Here is an 18244-nt window from a genome sequence, read left to right on the forward strand (position 1 = left end):
CAGTTTCATTTTCAGGTTTTTTCTTTGATTTGTGATGTGTAGTTACTTAGAAATGAGCTATATAATATTCACATATTTGGAGATTTTCTAGTACTTGAGAATTTTCAGTTAACGTTGTGTTATTTATTTAGACTTTAATTCCACTGTATGATGACAGCATCTGTTGTATGAGCTCTGTTATTGTAAATCTTGAAGGCATGTTGTATAACCTCTGACATAGTCTGTATTAGTGAATGTTTCGTGAAAACTAAAGAAAAAGTCTAAATAGGCATTATTGGAAGAAGCTTTCTAGAGATAATTATTGATAATTATAGCCAGTGGATTAATGGTGCCCTTGAGTTGAATTTTATCCTAAATGATTTTTCACTAACCAAAATCTCCTGCACTTTCAGTTTAGACACTAATTCCATTATATTTTATACTCTGGAAATTGAAGAGAGAAAGTGCATATGCTGCAAAATCTTACAGGTTGGATATAGTCTAACAAGTATGTTAATTTAAGTATATGATTTTGATTATAAAGGAAAGACCAAACATACACACATTTGCAAATCTACAGTACTTTTTATTTGTCTTTGCTAAAACTATCAGACCTCATTTACTCAATTTCACCAACTGTACTCTCTATACAATTTAGGATTAAAGCTAGTTTCCTCTGCATAAATTCTCCACTTCGGTCCTCTGTTTAAAGTTAAAGATTTTCTTTTCAGTTGCCATCTTACTCTCAATTATTAATATTTTCTCTTTCTATCTCATTCCTAATGCTCTGCCAATGTTTCTCCAATCATTTTTTACAGATTTTGAAATTCATAACACTTTAAGAATCTTTCCAATGATGTTGATTCTCTTGCCAGGAATGCACAAATGCATATTCAGTTTTAGGGAATTATTGGACATCCTGAGCACAACCATGAATAAAGCTCCAAATGAAGAACACTTGTTTTGACAATCTCCTTCCAATTCTCAAACAGGAGAAATAGTTGCCAATTACTGAGTGACAGTCATGCGCCAGATGTTGAGCTGGATGTCCTTCAATTTCTGTCTCTAAGCTCCAAGAGTCCTATTTCATCAAGGATGAACTTGAATGATCCACAAATTGAATGGTTTGCCAAAAGTTTTACAATTAGTTTACAGTGTAATTGTAATGTGAATCAACATCTAATTCTAGGTGAAATCTATTCCACTTCTGTTACACTGCCTCATACACTAGATCAGAAGAAAAAGAAGCATAGAGAAAACTGAAATATCATACACTTCAGGCAACAAATTGAGTTTGCATAAACTATATGTTATAATAAATATAATATTTGTCTATTTTTATAAAAGAAGTGTTGCATGGTCATGGATAATACTGTTTTTCATTGACACTATCTCCTCTCCTGTGATGTCATTTTCTTTATCACAAGAGTCTCCAAGCCCTGAGCCACAAGCCAAAACAGATCTAAAAGACCCGTGAGGGATCCAGCCACACCACAATAGAGAAAAAGCAAGTGAGTGAATGAAGCATTACTGTCTGATTTCTGGCTCCTGTTAGTCCACCAGCAACGTTAGATTCTCATAAGGCTACAAACCCTATTGTGAACTGTGCTTAAAAGGGATCTAATTTGCATACTCACCATGGGACTCCAGTGCCTGATGATCTGAGGTGGAGATGAAATTGGGATGCTAGCAGTGGGGGTCAGCTGCAGATAAAGATTAACATTAGCACAGAGATTTGGCTACTCAGAGATCTGATAAGTTAATTGCTTGCAGATTCATCAAAACTTTATCACTGTTTAACAAGTACATGACAAGAGTCACCTGGTGGTAGTGAATTCCACAGTGACAAGTAAGTTGGTACACTTCAATTGTACAGCTGCATCTGGCGACATGCTTAAAGTCGGAAGCCTACATGCGGCAGGCCTGTTATTTTATTTGCAACTTCCATCATTGCTTCTTTCTTGATGAGTACTTCTTTTAGTCCCAGTTTTGATAAGCCCTCAAGCTAACTCTAGCCAAAATGAGTAAAAATCAAACATCATTGAGGAGCTAAATTGAAAAGGGAGACAAACGCAACAAGAAGACATTAGAAGACTCTAAGACTGCCTACAAAGAGAAAAGTGCATTGAAAACAAAGTATGCCCCTCCTGGGTATTTTCCCAGAAAAACTGATAAGATCATGTACAAAGATGTATATGCACCCATCTTTATAGCAGCATAATTTGTAATAGCTAAATTTTGGAAACAACCAAAATGCTCATCAACCACAAAAATGGATGAAAAAGATGTGGCATTTTTATATAATGGAATATTACTCAGCTATAAAAACAGATGATCTTGAAGCTTTTATAGATAAATGGAGGAAACAAGACTATCCTCATACGTGAAATAAATAAGACTCATATTTGTAAACATCACATTGTCTCTCTAGTGTGAAAAGTAATAAAACCTGAAGGAGTAATAAAATCTAAAATGTGTAATACATATTGTAAAAATGAAAAATGAAGAAAGTGCTCTAACGTATTTAAGTGTATGTGTGTTTAAGTGTGTAGGATAGATGACCATATTACTAGTTTTTGTTGGATCATCGAACATAATGGTTTGCACTGTCATTGTTTGATTGTCTACCGACATTTTATGCTTTGATTTTGTGGCTTGAACAACTATTTCTAGGATAACAATAGGTAATTTATCAATTAGTGATTTCTTAGTGTCAGTATTATTTTTTAATTCTGTATTGTTTCTGTCTTTTTTTCTATTTTGCTGTTTTCTCTAAATTTAAAAAAAGGAAAAAAAAAAGAAAGTATGGAAAACCCTTTTTAAATGATAGGTGCAATAAATCAGGTTGCACTGAGAACTTCAGTTCTGCTTAGAATACTATTTGGCTTCTGGCTATCCAAAAAAGCTACAAAACCTTTGGAACTCCTTGACTCCATGGACAACAAACATCTTGCCTATAAAAAAGGCAAGGTTTTAGAATTCTTTTCAACAGAAAAAAAAAAAAAAACATGACATAAAGAAGCAATTACTCAAGACCACCACTTTATCTAACTACTTTGTCAGTAGTTAGACTATCATTCCTACTTTCACTGCTAAAGTTAGGAAGCCTTTGATAAGTTGATCCTGACTGCTGCAAGCATGGTTGCTATAAGCTTTGAGAAGAGGACTGAGTTACAAAGGTGGCATATGCTCTTCTTTCAGCTACCACTACAACTAGATGAACTGACAAATTAGCAGAGGAGTTTGAAGTATAACTTTAAAGATTAGTAATGAGTCATTATGATATGCAATCTGAGATGATGAATCTACAGATATTGACAACAAGGGAACAATGCTTTTATGTAATACATTTCCCAGGAAGATATGTAGGAGGATATATTATATGTACTTTAGTTGTCAACCAGCACAACTGCTTCAGAACTACTCACATCTTTGAATGATCACATAAGATAAAAACTGAATTGGTCATTTTGGGTCAGCATGTGCCAGGCTACAGCAGCTGCCATGACTAGAAAGCTTTCTAATTTCATTGTATGGGTCAGAATATTAATTTCTATAAGTAATGTTATGCATTGTGTCCACAGAGAAATACTTGCTAGAAGAACAAAGTTGCCTAAACTTAACAACATTTTGGAAGATGTGATTAAAATTCCCTAAAACATTAAAGTGTCTGACTCACATCAGTTTGTGGAGATCTGTGTGCAGCTAGGTGCAGAACATACACGTGTCCTCTTAGATATACAAGAAAAACAGCTTTCTGAAGGGAGGTCACTGGCCAGTGTTTTTGAGTTATGATAGCTACTCCAGATCTTTTTTAGAAAAACAGTCACCACTGGCATTAGTAGCATAGATTAAGTCTCAAAACTTTCCTACTTACTATGAGATATAGTTAACCTGCTCAGCGAACTCAGCCTCTCACTTCATGGAACAATGACAACTGTGTTCAAGCCATCAGATTAAATATTTGGATTGAAAGACAAATTAGAATTATGGGGAGGGGGATGAGAGAACACTGGGATTCCTGACAAACTCTAGCAGAGGTTTTGAAAAAGCCTGAGTGAGAGCCTTCTTCCTCCCAGCTAGTGCATGACCATCTATTTGAGCTTTCAAGACTCTAAGCATGACTTCTCAACTTCAAAAGTCCCCTAAACAGAGTGAATGAGTCAGCTTTCCATTTGTAAGTATGTTAGGCATATCAGCTTTGTCTGGCTAGAAGGGGATCAAGTGTTTGAGATTCTGAATGGCTGCCGCATCAAAAGTATGTTTGAGGCAGCTTCAAGTCTTCAAACAGTCTAAATTTAAACCATTGTAAAGCATTCTGAAGTTTTCACAAAAGCACAGGAAAGCCTGGTTCAGTTTTCGACATTCTTTCTTTGTGAAGCAGAGTTTTCTGCAATAATAGCAACCAAGAGAAATTATGGAGTAGACAAGACATAAGCAATCCACTTTGCATGTGTCTGACTCCTATCACTCCTAGATGGAACTGCCTAGTAGCAGGAAAACAAACAGGACTCCCACTTATCCCACTTGTGATAATCTCTCTAATTATGCCATTATATATCAAAACTGTAATAGTAATAGAAATAAAGTACACAGTACTTGTAATGCACTTGAGTCATCATGAAGACATCCACATCATGTTACCTTCACCCATCTATGGAAAATTTTATTCCCTGATCCAAAAAATTTGGGACTGCTGCTAGCACATCCAAGCTAATAATCACCTAAGCATGGCAAGTTTCTTAGTCTATAATGCTGCTTCCTTCAATTGCTCTCATATCTAACTTGAATTTTATGATCCACCAATGCAAATATTAACTCTCTGACACCCCTCTACCACTGTCAAGAGTAACAAAAGCTCAACTATGGTTAACTTATTACCAACTTATTCTGAACCTATGCCACTGCAAGTGAAAACCGAGAAATTACAGAACTAAATTGGTTGGGCTCGCTTTAACTTTACGAACTTTATTAAAAGTTCACTCCTTAACCAGTCTTATTCCTCATTTTCTTCACTGATTTTTTTCTATTGAATCAATAGTTACTAATCTCCTGATCTTTGTCCTTATTTTTCTTCTCTTCTTTATGCTCATTCTTTTAAAAAATACCTGGCTCATTTCAATAGCTTAAAATACTACAAAACTTTAAAGATGCATTATTTTTCTCTGACACTGAGAATTGTACACAGGATCTTTTGCAAGCTAGGCTAGTGCTTAATCACTGAACTATATTCCTCTAATCTTTTACATTTTCAAAATGTTTTTTTTTTGTGATACTCAGGTTTGAACTCAGGGCTTAAGTGTCTTAAATTTGCCATCCTCTTACTTTAGCCTCCTGGGTTAGCTAAGATTACGGGGCTGAACAACCACACCAGGTGTATTTTATCTTCATTTTAAATCTCTCCATAGTTTTAAATGATACCAGTTTCTTCATATATCCATGTAGATATATAATGTGCATCTCTAATTTACAATATTAGCAACATAAAATGTGTTTTAAGTCAGGCATGGTGGTACATGCCTGTAATCCAAGCATTCAGGAGGCGAAGGCAAGATGATTGCCTCAAGTTCAAGGCAAGCCTGAACTACATAGTGAGACTCTGTCTCAAAAGCAAAAACCACAAAAAAAAAAAAAAATATGTTTTAATACAATATGCCCCATCCTACGAATTTCTTTTACTTTAGTCAATATTGTCCTTGGAGTTGGTCTTCAGTCCTCATTTTCTGTGTGCAAAATCTATCAATTATGGCTCCACATGTACCTCAAGCTATTAGATCTTCTCCAACTTTAATGCAAACTTTCCTGTGATCTTGTATGTATGACAAAAACAGTATTCTCTCTAGGATGCCTTTGTTCATGCATATTCTACTTTATTTTTTATACTAATCAGTAAATCTTTCAGAAGTATTTATAAGATCATGTCACTCCATGCTTAAAACTTTCTACTGGTTCCACATTTCATTCATTAACATATCCAAATTTTTAGCCACATTCTATGCATTTTACTATTTAATCTTCACACTGGTTTTGGAACGTACCTCCCTGTATTCATCTATACATATTCCTTACAAAGTTATATTAAGTATGTTTTTTTTTTCTCAAAAACTCAAACTAATTTGCACCACAGTAATTTGCAATTGCAATTACTTCTCCATGGAACATTTTCCTCTTTAAATGAATATTTAAATTTCAGCATTAAGGTATCAGTTAACATTTTCTTTCACATGATTATTCATTTCAACACCTAGAAAAATCATGTCTCTTTTCCAAAATCATCCTGTTTCATTTGTACCACATATTGATGTCCAATAAGTCATTATTCATTATGAAAAAATCATTCATTTTATATATGTATTTTGTGTTTACTGTCTGTCTTCCCTCCAGAATGTAGTAACTGTACTGAAGGCATGGATTTTGTGCTACCATTTTCTGTGTTTCCTGCTTAAAGCAGTGAGTAGCATGTTGTTGATGCTCACTAAATGTTTACTGGATGAGTAACTGTTTTTTGCATATGTTGAGTTTATGTAACTAATACATATGAAACAATATTTAAAATTAAAATATTGATTTCCAATTTAATAATATATAAGAAAGATACCTTTAAAAAGCACTTCACTTTAAAAAGCAATTCAAAATCATCATTGAAATCCTAAAAATCTGTTATTTTATCACTTAACCATCAAGAAGGTAGGGAAAATACATGGAGGCTAAAACAAAGGAAGGTAGAATCCTGGAGAACAGCAATTCTCTGAGATTGAAAGCTACATAAAGGACATCTTCCAATATATATTTACAGAGGACTTAAATTTTACTGTTTATTGAATGTGAGTAACAAGAGACAAAGAGAAGGGTTTGCTAAACATGTATTGAAAATTTAATGAGATATAGAGCCTGAAATGGACTGTACACCAAGTAAATTCCTCAGTGGAAATAGATAATCAGTATGTCTCCAAATTTACTACAGAGGAAAAGACTTTCCTTGAAGATTTAGAACTAGAAGCCATGATTGTGCCCGAAACTAGTTATCTGAGTCATCTGTAAATCCCAACTACAGAATTAAAGTGATCCAATTTGTTATTTCAATTTCCCTAGGGCTTGGTATAAATGGAGATATTCCTCTCTAGGAAAAAAAAAATCTTCCAGCAAGGCCTCATATTATTCTCATACAGATAATTCTATTAATTATAAGTACACAATAAAAGACACAAAACAGAAGAATAAGATAAGCATCAATGAGAGACAATAGAAAAAATGACAGAATCCTTATGTTGGGGACTAAATTTTCTCACAAAAGCTATAGAACAAGTATAATAGTTATTCTCAAAAATGATTTTAAATAACAATAATATATTGTACATTTTAAAAATCTAGAAGGATATTGATGGTTTTCAGCATAAAAATTACATAAGGACAAAGTAGAAAATTGTGATATACAGTGCCTTGTATATTCAGTAAGAAATAATAGAGAAAAGTGAGTAAGAAATAAAGTGATAACAGTTGAGGATTTTCTAAAAACAATGAAATATGTATTTAGGCTCAAAAAGAAATGAATTCAACATACATGGTATAAATACGAAGCAACCTATACCTGCACATCACTGGCAAAGTTCAGGATCTCAAAGAAAAGGATAGAGGTCAAGGATTCTGTCAATGTGTACTATACAAGGTAATCCCTAATGACAAAGCAATGTACGACCCTAAATATCTATGGCATAATTCCTAAATATGTGTTTAACAGAGAAAGTAAATAAATCATAAAAGAATGCCTATTGTGGGCTGGGGATTTAGCTCTGCGGCATAAATGCCTGCTTGGTAAGCAGGAGGTTGTGAGTTCAATCCCTGACACGAAAAATAAACAAACAAATAAATAATAGAATACCTATCTGGAAGAAAAAATATCTAGGGAAGCATGAAGTCATACTGTTAACTAGATGAACAACATTCCAGCATAAGCAATCTTGCTAAATTATTGAAAAATAGCATATAAATTGCAAGGTAGTTAGCATTCCAAGGCCCTTGTTAAAATTCCAAAGGCAAGTGAGCAATTGAATAGTTATTTCAAATTAAGTATATATGCTCTTTTTGAGATTATGATGTATTAATCCCCAGAACAAATGTAGATAATAAAAGAAGGCCAAAATAAGTTAATTTAAAGTACATTAAAGACAAAAAAGCTTTAGTAAGGTGATTAAAAACAAAAGTACAACATAACATAAAATAAATTGAAAATAAAACAATATGACAAATTTAATTTAAAGATACACTGTTCAATTGATATGCATATGAAAATGCAAATGAAATGAAAAGAATGAAAAAAGATACACTAGACAAAAATACTCAAAGAAAGCTGATATAACCATGTTATCACAAACAGTACGTTCAAACCTAAAATATATCTAAAGACCAGAGATAAAAAAATCAATATGCATATTCAAAATTATAATTCGCCAGGTAACTATAAGCATACACATAGGTAACAGTGAATCACAAAACAGAAGTTTATAAAATTATAAGAAAAATTATGTGTACCTAATTATATATAATTAACATATTTTAATAAGCAGAAAACAAGGATGGACCAAAAGAATAGAATGACTTGATGACTACATGAACACTGGAAGAGATAAGAACATGGAGCATTTATATGTCAAGTAGTCAAAAATTACAAACGACAGAAAATATTTGACTAATATAAGTAATAATCTTGATATAATAAAATGTTACATTTATCTTATATTTGCTTAGCATGCAGTGAATATTTACAAATTTTACTGTGCTTCAAGCAATAGTGAGTAACTTTTTTTTTTTGGTATAGGGGATCGAACTATCGAACTCATGACTTCACGCTTGCCACGCAGGTGCTTAAGCCACTGAGATAAACTTACAACTTAATGGGTAACTTTTAAGAGTTTTGATGAGGCATATTTATTTTCTCATAGTGATCTATTTTCCTTAACAACCATTATTAATGAAATAATTCACGTATTGTACTTGAAAAATTTACAAACACATTTGTAAATAGAACTCATGACTGCAAAGAGAAGAAAAGTGGAACATAAAATACTTGAATATGATCATTAACAAAAAATATTTAAAGATGTATGACACAGAGGTAGAGTGGTGTTTTAAAAAAATAGACTTAAAAACTTTAGTTATAAAATAAGTTCAATAAATTTTTAGTGTCTGACATTAGAATATATGAAATCACAACAGATGTGAATGAAATGAATTGTAGAAATACCGTAGTATTCCCTGACATTTATACAAAGATTATGTGTTTGACATTGATCCATGTTATCTATTTTTACTAGTTTTAAATATATCTTACCAGTTATATGATTAATTGTTAAATAGGATGTATAGAGGTGAGAGCAACAACGAACTCAAAGATCCTTGAAAACAATATGATGAATTGACAATATTGGCGATTCTTTTCAAGATTAAAAATTATATGCAGATAAACATAAGTAGATAAAACTAGAAAAAACTACTAATGTGACAGTATTAAAAATAAGAGGGCACATACACTAACATTTTGGGAATACAATGCAAATTTAAATATATCGGAAAAATTTCTATTCAATCCAAGTAACTTGAATAAATAAGGGAGGAAAAAGGACTAACTGATTAGTTGTTTCAATATTTGCATTACTTCCATGTGCAATTAATAATGTTTTACAAGAGAATTAATAATTATAGCATTTGAATGATTCTATAAGAAATTATTAAGAAAAGGTCACTAATACATTTGTTTTCCCAGGAGGAAATAGAACAGAAACTAAAATGAAACAAGGATATACTAAAAAGGAACATATAGAAATTCAGCACAGTACTTTGATGTTTATCTGTCAGCCCCCAAAAACAGATTCCAAGGGAAAAATCATCACTTTAAAGCAACATCTATGTTTCTTCATAGGAAAATTCAGTAAATTCAGAATGGTACCAGTTGTTAAATTAACCAACACAATTCATGTAAATACAATAAACATGCTAACATGTGTCTGTGGAATTTAAAGACCTGAGTCTATTTTTTGATCAAGATGCAAAACCTCAGACTATGGTTGCAGCCCAGTAGTATAGTACTTGCACAAGGCCCGAGTTCATACCCAGGTATTACAAGAAAAAAATCAGGAAAAAGAAATGCAAAAGCTCAAGAATGGCTGAGATGAAGAGGAATAAATCTTCTGTTAATTTGTTTGTTATAAACCTTGAGGATCTATCTACTTTTTCTCAATATTCATTACAAAACCATAATGACAAACAGGAAGATAGAAAAATCCATAATTCTATAATAAATAGCCTGAGGAAATACAGAGAAAAATGAACAAACAGGACACTCAGTGTTTCAAAATACATTACATATCATATATGTGTGCTGTTGTTAATATGATAAACCAAAATTTGAAAATGAATGCATTATCGATTAATGCATCAGTGTAAGATATATTTAAAAAGTAACATGCAACTTTTTTAATGTAATGAAATTAAAAACTCAAAATATGAAAATATGTGGCTCACTAATAATTTTAAAAGAAATTAAAAGTATGATAAATATAAATCACACTATTTCTAGTGAAACAAGTTCTCTGAAGTTGACTTCATTAGATGTTCTGTGTTACTTCTTAACCTAAATTATGGATACTTAAATATTATTTCATTACTACTTTCTGTAACAAGCATGTACTTATTAATTATTTTATTAAAACAACTGAATAAAAATTATGCCAACTTATATAAGGCAAAATCATGAAGGTAGTATATAAAGTTTAAGAATTAATTTCCTAGATTAATAAATTAAGATTCTATGACATTTTCTTATGCTTGTTCGCTACTAAGGCCCAACTACTATCTTAAGGATATTGCTAATGAATCTTCAAAATGAGAAATATTAAAAGTTTCATGGACAAAGATGAATAGATAAGCAATCAGTGCTGAGTCTTCTTTGGTCCTTCCTCTTCAAGTTACTAATTAATTTAAATGTCTAAAAGCAGATGTAATATCTATTTTGTATCTTATGGAAGCTATACTACTGAAAGTCTGCCCTCCATCCAGGCAGAAAGATGCCTCTCAGAGGCTCTGCTTCCCCCAAAACCAAGTTTTCAGTATCCAGCAAAGGTCTTCAGTCTTTGAAGACAACAGGAAGTGACTATCAAATGATCTAGCGAATTTCACTTAACGTAGCTGAAAATCATTTTAATCCTGGATAAAAACCAGTCTTATAGTAAAATGGTTAAATATTTGTATTTTTATCGGTTTGTAAAAATAAGGAACAAAATAGAAAAAAAAGTTAAACTTTTACTCATAAATAACGTACTTCCAATTTCTATTTCTGTGTCTAGGAGATAATAGAGATATACATATACCACAATTGACATCCTCCCACCACTTACAAGGTTATTATTATAAAAGAAGTTCAGTTCAGTGCTGAATGACTCAAAAGAGGGCCTCAGAGAGCTCTGGTGTTTGCTACTGTGATGGGTTTTAAATTTGAAATAAAAATATAGCCCACTAGTGGAACTTTTCAGACAGTGTTTCTTTATTCTGTACTAATATTTAATATTCCATTTTCTGTTTTTCCTTTAAATGTAAAAATTTTCAAAATTATGGTTGTTTTTATCAATAATCTCTTGTTTAGGTATAAGCAAATTGATTCTTTGAATTTGAAAAGACTATTTTATGTGACTCTTTTGAAATACATGCTTCTAGTGAATTCTGACATTATATAGAAGAAAGCATAAAAGTCTGGGAATATGTACACTGAACATTCATGTTTAAATTTTGTAATTAATTTGTTCATTCACTTTGTGGATATAATCATGTTACTTTGTCAATGTTACATTGTCAATGTTACATTATATTTAAGATTACTTTGAAATATATTATGTAAAAGAACCATCAAATGACAATGTGCAATCTAATGAATTTTCACAAGATGAAATATACTCATTTTACCAAATTCCAATTAAAATAGTGGCAGAAATGGCCCTCATGAACCATTCAAGACACTTTAGTCCTAGACACTCTTTTGTTCCTGTTTCTTTCCTTTAGCAATATACTTGTGAAAGTCATCCATGTTGCTACATGAGTTTATAATTTATTCATTGCTATTGTTGTGTTGCATTCTATAGTATACTATATTTATCCATTCAATTCTTAATACATAAGTATACCTGAAGTTGCCAATTCAGAGTCATTATCAATAAGGTCTGTCTAAACATTCTTGCACATTTCTTTTGGAAATTATGTTACTCATTTCAGGCGAATTGGAGAGATAGAGCGCCTATCCTCTGAGCTTAATAGATCAGTCAAACAGCTTTCCAACCTGTTAACAATTTATGGTCATACCAGTAGTCTTAGGAGTTCTAATTGTTTTACACACTACCACCAATAGCTTTCATTTCAGCCATTCTATTGGAGGTGTAGTAGTATCAAGTTTTGACTTTCATTAGCTTCATCTGCCATGTATCTTTTCATTTAGCAGCTATTTGGATATACCCTTTAAAGTGCCTGTATGAGTTTTTTCTATTTATTTTTCTACAGGATTATCATTTAGTTAATAAAATAAGACAGTGTAAGTGAGAAGATCTTTATAAATTTGAAATCATTAATATAATGTATTAAGTTATATATATATATATATATTACACGATACATTCATTTACACTGTTTGAAAAAAGTTTCCCGGATTAAATGAAGCTATGAGTTTTCCTGTATCTTTTCTTCAAAATGCTTATTTAAGTGAAGGTAAAAGATGGTATATTTAAAGTCCCTAAGCTTCAGCACAGGACATGAAATGTTGTACTACAAGGCCAATGAATGACACTTATTCATATCATTATAACTTTATTTAGGTGACTAGAATTTAATGCACTGAGAATAGTGCTAAACAGAGACATAACTGAATTAGTTAAAGCTCAAAACCCAGCCTAGTAGAAGAGTGCCTGGGAGCTAGCTGGTCAACGATTTTCAGCAACAATAAAACTTGTGACTGACAAAAAAAGTTTCTTCATGTTAACTCCATGCTCACTGGGGACAAATGACAAAGTGTGGAGTTTAGCTGTGCCTTCAGAATGCTCTGGAAATACTGGCAAGCCTGGGTATTGTAACTTTATTGGTAATGTCACGTGGAAGTTAAGACTTAAATTAGTAATCCGGGACAAGTGTGAATTTTTCCTTTGGATCTTCTGAAAGTAAGAATGTTGTTCATCCTTTAAGTTACGAATTTTTGGAGACATACACTTTGGTTGTGTGGCCTAACTCTCTAATGAGGAACGTCTTTCAAATTTCCTGTGATGGCACATATTTTCCTAGTAGATACTGGGCCTGAAAATGGAATAGGATAATATTCTTGTTATATAGAATATTAAAATGGTTTGGAAATGTCTATTGCCTGTTATATGTTAACAGTAAAATTGATCAAAAAGTTTCAGATCAATATGACAGACATTGAATACTTTTGCATAATTTTTGAGTTCAGGTGTTTTATATTGCAATATTGGGCTTAAGAAATATAAATATATGCTAAAGTAAAATTTAATAGAATGGTCACAGGGTTGAAACTGGAAAATTGGCAGGACATATTTTATCATGGAGTCAAGATGGAAGTACAGTGATTGATTTTTTTAACCAAGCAAATAATAATCCCTTGATTGCAAAGAGAAGGGAAGACCCTCATTCAGCAGGACTGTCAAGTAACTGTTTCTGAGAGAAGTTGTCTTGCCTGTGTAGTTCTCTGAATAGAAAGAATGAGCTCATTTAGTCACAATTTTATCATCCCAGACAACCATTCAACAATTAGTACTGCAGTATTTCAGACTTCCTTGTGCAAGCTAATAAGCTAGTGAGTATTTAATGTATTACAGAATATTGGTAGATAAATGAGAGATAATGTTTTAACTTAACTTATTAGCATGTTATGTGTTGGGGAATATGAAAGCTTAAAATACTCCTAGAGTTCATTCTATATTAATGAATCCCTGGTGTACTAATTACTGAAGCACTCTGATCAGTTGTTTAAAAAAACAGAAGCAATTTAGAGTTAAATACAGAATCACATCAAAATATAGTTAATTGTTTTTAAATTACATGTGTTGCTTTCTATTTTTACTTTATATAAATTTGTATTTCTCATTTTTGTGCTAACCCAAGAATCATTTAAAAATGCTTCATATTGTTGTACTTTTTTCCTTTAGTACCAGAAAATGAACTCAAGACCTTGAGTTTGCAGGCAAATGATATGCCACTAAGCTATATCCCCAGCCCGTATTGTTGCATTTTAAATTTCTTTCTTTCAGGATTTAGATTTGTGTTAATTAATGTACTATCCCTAATTCATCACTGCACCCAGTTTTTTCAATTTTATTTGGCCTGCTGAAGTATCTTTCTGAATTTGATTTAATTTGCTTTCGAAAAACCATTCTAATATTTTTCTTTGTGAACATTTCAAGTTAGTGGTGTCTTCAGCATTTGCCTAAGTTAACAGCATAGCAAATTAAAGTTGCTATTCAGAACTAGAAAACACAACATATTTTGAAACCTACTGCAGACATAAAATCAATGAAGAATATAGCATCTTTGTAGATAAAAACAGATTTACATGGCTAACCCATAACATTTTCACGTCTTAGTGTGTGCAAAATTACAGTCTCAATGATACATGTTGATTCTCATTGAAAGATCAAAGGAAAAAATAAGACAGCTCTCACCAGATTTGTTCCATGTTATTCCCAGAAAAGAGTGAGGGGCTGGGTGATGATCAGAGAGGGCCAGCCTGCCACTAACAATATTTTCAATTAAGTCAACAAAGTCCAGAATTCTAGAGTCAGGAATGAAATCTAGGAGAACATGAAGGAGAAGGACATTGAATCTAATTAGGACAAATACAAATGCAGAAAGTGAATACTCGAGAGGAGTATTGGAGGAGAAATTGGTGGGATCAGATTTATTTTATGAGCATACACAATGTAGGAAATATGTAAGTTTTTTTTTTTTTTTGTACCTGCTAGGCTTGTGGGAAATTAGTAAACATAGAAATAATCAGTATCCAGCTTGTATACTAATTAGTCATTAGATACATATTGAACTTCAGTAACTGTATGTTACAGTGCAGGCTAAGACAGATGTGTGTTCTTACTCTCAAGAAGCTTACCACCTAGAGTGAGACTTTCATCATACTGATAGATACACAAATTATTACATCACTAAAATCATGATTCATCTTTGAAGCTGAATTGTATAAGTCAAAAGTTCAAGCCTGGTAGGGAAATAAGAGACAAACAATAGGAAAACGACAAAGGGCCAAATTTTGGACTAAGAGTTCTGGAATTGCTTTGAATATGACTTGTGGTTATTATATTCCAGCTCTTCAATTATTCACTTTTTAATGATAATGACAATATTTCATAAAATATTCATGAAATTTAAAAGCATATGACTAAGAAGGCTACAAGTTGGGAGAGGATATCAGAAGATACCATAAATGTTCAGTATTTGTATTGTTTCTATTCCCTAGCTTTTGTAATGGATCATGACTGATAATTATAATGTCAGTTATGCCACATATGTCCTTAGCAAATTTCTTACACTTAATATTTGAACATAATTTTTACAAAAGTTAGATAAAGTAAGATGTAAGAAGATTCTCAAGATAACTATTTCTGTGCTGTGAGATAATAGGCAAGTTTTATTTTCTGTATGATCCACTGGTTTTAATTTCTGAAAGTGAGTACATTACATTTATTTTTGAAACCACAAAGATGAGAAAAATACATAGTAGTAGTAAATGTGAAATACTCAACACACAATTTTTCAGTAAAAGCCTGAAGCATGAGAAATCTTGTCCTGTACAGAAAACTAAGGTTTGCCTAAAGCTTATGAATCCTCACTCTTGAGTTAAAAGTGGTTGACAAGTATGAAATGGGCCTTCTTGATCAAGTCAAGTTCAGATGGCATAGTATTTCAAGAACAAAGCAGTAAGTTATCAATAAGTCCAAAATTGATTCATACAAATCTATCCAAATTCATACAAATGCATGGTTCTCTAAATTTTTCTTAACACGGAACCAGAAGTCACTATTGAGACAGTCTCACCATGCTGCCTTGGCAAGGCTAAAACTTCTAAGCTCAAGTGATCCTCCTATCTCCACCTTTCCAGCAGCTGGATTACAGAGAGACATGACTGTGCTCAACTCAGAATCATTTTTTTTTTAATTTTAAACACTATACTCTGAGTAAACTATGAAGTCCTTAGGTATTTAAAATGACCAAATGTTGAATATATTTTCAAGGAAAGAATAAGTCAAATATAGAAAATAAAAGCAAACTTTGAGCTCCATTTCTTACTGTGAACCTACCATGATCACATCAGATTACAGTGTACCCAAATGTTCATCACTGTATCACTGGAGCTCTGTTCTAAACCCAAGAAGAAAGCTCAAAATTTATCTAGGAGGATGGGACCTGTATCATACTCATTTCAGGTATTAATAAGGACAAATGTAGAGAATGAATGAGTCAGAATTTTCATCAAAAAAGAATAAATTGTGTTTCTCATAGTGCTCTACTTTAGGATCTAATTCACTTTTCTCAGTGAAATTCTAAAATCACTTTTTTGAAACATTGATTATCCATAATATATTCTCATAATAATCCTTGTACATCATGTACATCATGTAATGTTTGACAAAAGAAATAACACATGAAAATAATTGTTTACTACTTTCAAGACATCTGGAATCATTTAGCATTTACTAACATTATTGAATAATAACAGATAGTATTTGTCTTTAGTTATTCATATAAGTTCACTTATATTTGATCAGTCCTTCTGTATCCTGCAAGATAAAGGGGCGTTCTATATGAGTTTCCCCAGTCAATTTCTCCTTTAGAGGAAAATTATTGAACTTTCTCATTTTTCATAACGAATTTTTTTAAAGTGGTGCAAACATTTTTATGGGAGGAGATTCAGAATTTCTGTATAAGAATGTTTTCTAAGACTGATTTTGAACTTCAATATTTCAAAATCTTAAAATACTATGCCTCTTCATTGTGTGGATTATAACTTTATTGCTGTTACTGATAGGAAATACCTTTGCCTTTTTTCATGTTTGAATTTTTCAAAAAGTTAGTGTTCTATAGCACTTTCAATACTCTTTAAATTTAAACTGTTATAATGGCATAACAGTTTAGATAACTTAGGACATAGGCAGTGGATACCAACCATTTAGACTTGAATATTGGAAATAAAATTCACAATCTGTGTGCTATTGATTCTTGCTTAAAAAAAAAAAAAAAAAAGATCAGTAAGAGAATAACCACTTTGCCATCTTATTGTGAAGAATAAATGATACTTTTCATGTTAGCCACTTAGAAAAGTATCCAGAAATTAGTAAGCAAATAACAGACACTGGACTTGGTGTGAAAAATGTGGATTTAGCATATGAATAGTACATTTCTTTCTAAACTAAAAACCAACTAGTTCCATCTAAAAATAGAAAAGAGACCATTTTATGGTAGTTAAAAACAAGCAGTGAAAATTGCCACAGGCAGTGGATATGTGGCAGTATAAACGTGCCACACACAAACAATTTCTGGGTAAAGCTGAGGAAGGAAAACAGGGTGGCAAGTGGAATGGGCCTGGAAGACGTCTAGGTTAATGGTGATAATTTATGTGATCTGGGTGATGATTATGTTTGATTATATATATTTATTATAATTTAAAAGACCTTGGGCTTATAATTTGTGAACTTTGCTCTACATCATATAAATTAATAAATCAATTTCATAAAAAATAAAGAAAAGATGCAGATTTCAACTTTCATCATACCTAAAACTCATGCTTATCAGTGAGCAGAATATTCAGATTTTTCACAGAGATTTAATTTGGACAAAAACTAAAAGAAAAACAAAAAAATGCAATACCAATAATTCAAATATTACTGATTTTGAAATCAATGTGTATGGAGATTATATGTGAGCTTGGGATTAATTTAACATTTATATGTGGTTAAATAGCACAGAGACAGGTCAGGTCAAAACTGAGGACTATGAATATTTTTTTTTTCACTATAAAGAAACTTGTTTTTATGCATTGGGAGGCAGATTTTAAAAGCCAAAAGCACAAGAGATGATATAAATTCTGGAAATATCTCCTTGAATTTTACATTCCTTTTCTGCTAATGAATCCTAAAGCATGTTTTCTTTGAACTGTAATGTAGTAACACACACACTAACACACACACACGTGGCTAAATTTCCCGCCAAGCAG

At 32.0% G+C, this 18244-nt stretch overlaps 1 protein-coding gene across 6 annotated transcripts in view; it reads right to left on the reverse strand.

Moving 5' to 3' along the window:
* Kcnh7 (potassium voltage-gated channel subfamily H member 7) overlaps positions 1 to 18244 on the reverse strand; it is a 444168-nt gene that overhangs the window by 286655 nt on the left and 139269 nt on the right. The window lies entirely within an intron of this gene.

The sequence above is a fragment of the Cavia porcellus genome, unplaced genomic scaffold (assembly GCF_034190915.1).
Source record: "Cavia porcellus strain 051 isolate PalLab524CR breed Dunkin Hartley unplaced genomic scaffold, mCavPor4.1 scaffold_12, whole genome shotgun sequence".
In the NCBI taxonomy this organism is placed as follows: Eukaryota; Metazoa; Chordata; class Mammalia; order Rodentia; family Caviidae; genus Cavia; species Cavia porcellus.